Genomic DNA, 6000 nt, shown 5'->3' on the forward strand with positions numbered 1-6000 from the left:
GCTGAACCCTTGGCCACAGAGAGATACGCAGAAAACCCAAGCACAGACAAAGCAAATTAAAATCTAGGAACAGTGAAGGGTTTTTATCTAGTTTTTGAAGCAGATTTCTAGAGGAAAAAAATTGTCTCTGAGATATGATTATGATTGTCTTAATTTCTTTTTAACCCTTGAGTTTTTAATTGGAGAAATGGTTCACGTTTTAAATTTTTCTAGATTTTCAGCAAAAGAGGTGAGGTGATCAGATGTGACGATGGCAGCGTGTTTTTGAGTGAGTAAGCCTATAAAAAACTCCCTGGGATCCAGTTTCCTGCACAACCCGAAAAATTATAACTCAGGACCCTAATTACATATTCAGAACATCTCCAAAGTATCCAAAAAGGCATTTTGTTGTCTTTCTATTTTCTATTTAAAACACTTCTGAAGTAGGCCAACAAAGTGATATAGAAGAGGAGAAGCAATAAATGCAGTTAAGCCAACTGTTGTTACTTGAAAGGTCTTGCCAGCCCTAATTAATTACTAATTAATTACTGTAATAATATGAGTTATTATGATGCCATGATGATTTTTTGCCTTTTCTTTTAAATCCCTTTTATACCTTTTTAAAACTTCTGTGTTCTTGATGCTTTTTGCCTACATTCTTAGGCTTGTTTGTTGGGCTAGGAGACAAAACATTTTGGAGGCTTCATAGTTAGAGATAAGTGTGCCCTGGACCCCAAGGTCCTCTCCAGAACACATTCTGTAAACTAAGATAGAACCATCCAGGGGAAGGCTTCTTGGGGAGGGGGGCTGATTTGAGCCTCTCATTGGGGAGTTTTTGATAGATCTGCTAATTAGTAAGACCTCTAATGTGATACCAGATCTTTTGTGGGTGTGCACTGCGGTGTGCATTTCAGTGCATTCGACCTGGATGTGTGCACCTAAAGATCCTTAAAATACCAAGGTAAAATCCCTTTTTCCCTTCTAACCGTGTTTAAGACTGGGAAAAGGCATCAATTATACCAATAGGTGTTTCTTGACGACCAAGAGCAGACAAGAAGAGATTAGACTCTTCTAGAGTAGTGTTCACTTCATACAATGCTCACTGATTTTCTTAGATACATGTGGGTTTGTGGAGTGAACTTTTCTGTAAATGTGTTTTAGAAAGGCCCGAAACATTTGTCTCCTGGAATTTTTTTTTTTTGTGTGTCAGAAATTATGCTGATTAATAGTGTTCATAAAGGGGCAAGATCACAGGCACAGCTGTCTCTGAACATTACCAAAGTTATAAAACTATTAATTTCTCAGTGGTATCATTAAAAGACAAATATTTTATGCAAATGTATTTAACTTTACAGATAATTATTCAGATTGTGGGAGTTACATTAGTGCCTTTTTAAAGACATTTTGCCTCTCTCATTCTGGAAATTTTCATTTGACTCTATTAGAATTGATAGCTCTGCTCCGTGCTAAAAACCAGCAGCTAGCTTTAAATCTTAGTTTCCTTAGCTGATTGTATGACAGACCATAACCAGTAACTAAATTTTAAACAGACATTAAGACAAAATTAACACAATACTGAAAGCTTAAAGTGTTTATATCTATGTCCAGCTCACAAAGCTGTGCTCTATTCAAATAAAAATAGAAAATAGGTGACAAGAAACACTGTGAGCAGGACTACTGTCTTTTTGCTGTCCATGAACTGCTTAAGTAACCAATAACCAGTTTGATATATTTCTTACCTTTGCATAAATCAAAGGGTTCTGTGTGGTTATGTAAAATCTTAGTGATATAGCATTTCAAATCAGTAAATTGATTCAATACAAGCATGGTAACCCAAATTTGGTAAAACCAGTAAAATTTGTCCCTTCTGTTATTCTCTTGGATACAATGAACTGTATTGTGAACCATATTTGGCTGAGTATGTGGAAACAGAGCCTGATAGACCCTGTTGAATTAATGGACACCCATTAAAGTCTTTAGAGATTAAGAATATCTTCCTGTTCAATAGCATTTGTTATCTTAGTTTTCAAAGCTCAGGATATTTTTCCTATTTCTGAAAATAATAAGGATGTTCCTAGTGAAACATACTCACATAGCCTCAAACCCAATTTGTTTCAACAATTTTTCTTTGCCTTTTAACAACTTCTTAGTCATATATTCAGCATATTTCATGGCAGTACAAAAAGCCATCTTTTCTTTCTTTCTGTCATCTGTGTGCTCTTCATCTTTCAAGCATTAAAAGAGCCCTCTGGCTGGAAAGTTACGTGATCTTTATCCCCATTTCATTATATCAGTGAAAGAAAACAAACAGTATTTTTAAAATGTAATTGAACTCTAAAAAAAAAAAAAATCTAATTACCCCAGGCAATAAATGAGAATGGGACACTTAAATTAATGCATTCAAACTAAAATTTTCTTAATATAAGTCTATTTCAGCCACAAAACAGATGAAGTTTTCAAGGCATAATTTTTTATCTATTGTAATAGGTTTTCCCTGTGTTGCAGGTCAAAGTGAGTTCTGTAGTTTTAAATTAGTTTTTTGGATATTAACAGCTTAATGGCTGTAGAATTTATATCAGGATCATGATAATTTTTTAAACTTTAAGTATGCTGTAAAGGCAATATAAAAAGCTGCTCAAATCGTTAAAAATTAGTCTTTTTCCAGTAGCAGAAGAGCAACAGAATTAATGAGATATCAGAAAATCAGAACAGTTGCACAAGGTACCAAATATTCCAGAAAGCAGGTTGCATTCATTATGTGTTTCATCAGTGAGCACTGTTGGTTCTCTTCTGCATCTCAGTGCCAGCTGAAGTTCAATGCCAATACAAGGTCATCAGGGAATGAATGGATTCCAACACTACTATTACTTTATGAGCTATTGCTCATTTCACCACTTCAGCATTGGGAGAGATAAATTTTCTAATCCTGAAGTTATTTGAATTAGCTGCTTAGAACCTTTTCTGTAAATTATAATACTCTGAAGCACCTCATTTTTACATTTTTGTACTAAGAACTTATTGGACAAAAACACTGCGTACTGTACATGTGCCAAAGCAGTCCATGGGAGGTTTGAATATCTCTGAGTGGCTTGGTGCCAATGACATCTTGAGCTGACTGTGCTGTCTTAAAGTAACAATCTAGAATCAGTTTTAAGCTTAAAAAATTAAAATCTCTGCTGTATAAAGCTCTTGCTATTTATAAGCAGAATAAAGGGAAGATGTTTGAGTTCAGTGGCCTGATAAGTATGAGATGATGAGATTGCCTGCTTAACTTTTCTGAGCTAACACAGTGAAAGGATGAAATGGTTTGATAAAGATCCAATTGCATACACTTAAAACATGTCTTCTCTGGGGCTAGTTCCATCTTCCTTGGGTAACTTTGTTTTGAAATAGGATTAACAGCCTTGCCCAGTAGGGAAGGCACATGGGGACTGTTGGTTGTGGGGTATTATGTAGGTGAGAGTTATAAAGATAATTTATTTACTGAAAGTAAAGTCAGTACTGTTGTAACTGTGTTATTTTGCAGCCAGTGTTCGTTCACAAGGTATCAATTAGGCCCAGTGGCACTGGTAATGAGTAAATAGTGAAAGTTGTAAGTGCAGGATAAACATTTCCAAGCAAAGGAAGAGAGAGTTTTAAAACTAGAAGCATTTATACTTCAAGTGGAAAGTTATGGACAGCACCAAACTTTCTAAATAATTTATGTGGAAAATACATAAGGCTTTGAGCTCTACTGACCTCTCTTCAGTTGTCAACCAGTGGTGATGCAAAAATCAAAGAAGATTTTCCAAGGCATTTTTTTCTTACAAATTCAATCCATATCTTGGGTATTTCTAGGGTTTTTTTTGTTTTTACTATAAAGCTGTGGAACCATCTGAAAGAGGCAGGTACAGCTTAACTTTGCTTTTAAAGCCTGGAGTTACATGTGCTTCATTTGCATTTTCTCAGACTTATCCTCAAGCAAATGTCATCCTGAATGCAGGGCGGGTCTCCAGTCAATGACAGAGGTAAAGGATGTGACAGATACAGATTAGGTACTAATTACCTGGACACTGGCATTGCTATTGATCCCAGATAAAGCTACTTCTGGCAGATGGATGCAGCTCTTAACAGCCACCTCGAAGGTCTCTGCGATGGGCACCTGTCCAGGAACATATATTGGCCTCTTATTGCATTTCACAGAGAGAAAAGCCCTCATTAGGGAGCTCAGTGATTTATCTAAAGAAAAATATGCACATGCTAAAACCAAGCTGCCCTGTTGAGGCACTACAAGATAAAGAGCACAGTCTCTATGAAGGACAGTGCTGCTCATGGTAAATGCAAAGCACACTTTTATTTTGGCAATGTCAAATTGAGGCATTCAGAAGGCATCAGGTTTAAAAAAAACCCCAAACTAATGAAATTTAAAACATTTCATTGGTAGGAATTTATCCTTGATTTCGGGTGCTGGATGATTGGTCTTTTTCAAGCTTTTCTCTGTACTCTAAGTGTATGGATGGGAATTCTTTTCTTAATGAAAGCTTCAAACCAAAGGACATAACTTCATTCTAGCTACCAGAATCTCCAAATGCAAAGGTAATAGTTAAACTCCTTATGGTAAAGTAGCATGGTCAGTTAACAGCAGACAACTAAGAGAAATTCTAGTGTGACACAGACAACTAAATTGTCATAAGCATGTGGACATTTTAATATTACAAGACTTGATTTAACACCCACTCAGGCCCACAGGAGTCATAAAATGGGACTAAGACTATGACTTTGTTCTTGGAGAACTGCAAACTTCAATTTTCTTTCAGTGGCTTCAGTGGAGTACTGAAACAAAGGGATTGTATTCTGTAGTATTATTAACAAGGGAGATTTACATGAAAAATAGATGAAAAAGAAATGTGTTAAATAGTTCTCAAAGTATTATTTATTCAGTGCTTAGAATGACATTGGCTCCTTGTACAACCTGTAGATAGTAAAATAATGGAAGCAACATCATGACTTTGAGGAAAGAAATGACCATCAAATATGAAAATAAAGCTACTTCTGGCCCTACACTGTCAGATTTTTGATATGAGATCACATGAAAAAAATCAAAACAAATAAACTGAGGAAAGTGAAGGGGTATTGGCTGTTTTAGTCTAATAAAAAAAAAGCCTATTTGTTTATTCCCTGTAATGCCAAAGTAAGGTTACTCTTATGATGGCAAGGGTTCTCCATGTCTTTCTGTAGATTTATCATTGCTAGATTTTTCTTTAAAGCAAATTCACTGGCATTATGAAACTTGTGCATTGGAATCGTGCATTCTCAGCCTCAAAAAGCAGCAGTACCTTCCCTTGAAACCTTAAATACTTCCCCTCATCTCAGACCATGCTTTTGTCTAGTTTAGAAGCTTTCCATTTGCTATTTTTTCCCCCAGTCCACTTATTTTTATTTTGCTCATGGTTTGTGCATTTATAAGGGTCTGTAAATACCAATTGGTAGCACAATACCTGACTATATATTTTCTATATCTACCCTTAAATACCTTACTGTTGCACCTCCCAGAGCAAATCTTGCATATGTTGGTCCTTTCCAAGGTAAAAACCATCAATGTCAAATTGAAATGGTTTGCAGAATTTTGCTCTTTATTCTCTGTCAGGTATTTCTTGACAGCCTGGAATTTGCACTAACCTCTGTTTGATCTATCACACTCTTGACAACCTCAAACTGGAAGTTTATTAAAGGGTGCCAACCTTTCTTGCATATTAACATCAATATGAAATTGAGGTTTTAAGAAGAATTTTAATAGCATTTGGCACCAGATAACTTTTAAATGGTGACAATTGGATGCTACTATCATTGGAGATATAGTTCCTGATCATATCAATTGACACATCATTTGGCAATGGTTCTTGATTTCTGTCTGGAAAAAGCTGCTAGTTCAATTATACCTGCACATTCTATTTTAGGAATATTTAATGAAATTACTTATTTTTCAGGAGGAGTTTTTTTGGCATATTCAGGTTGCATATACATTTTCATTGGGCTGAACAC

The sequence above is a fragment of the Corvus kubaryi genome, unplaced genomic scaffold, assembly GCF_017639235.1.
Source record: "Corvus kubaryi isolate FWS band 111438036 unplaced genomic scaffold, C.kubaryi_AGA036_p1.0 37395, whole genome shotgun sequence".
Lineage (NCBI taxonomy): Eukaryota > Metazoa > Chordata > Aves > Passeriformes > Corvidae > Corvus > Corvus kubaryi.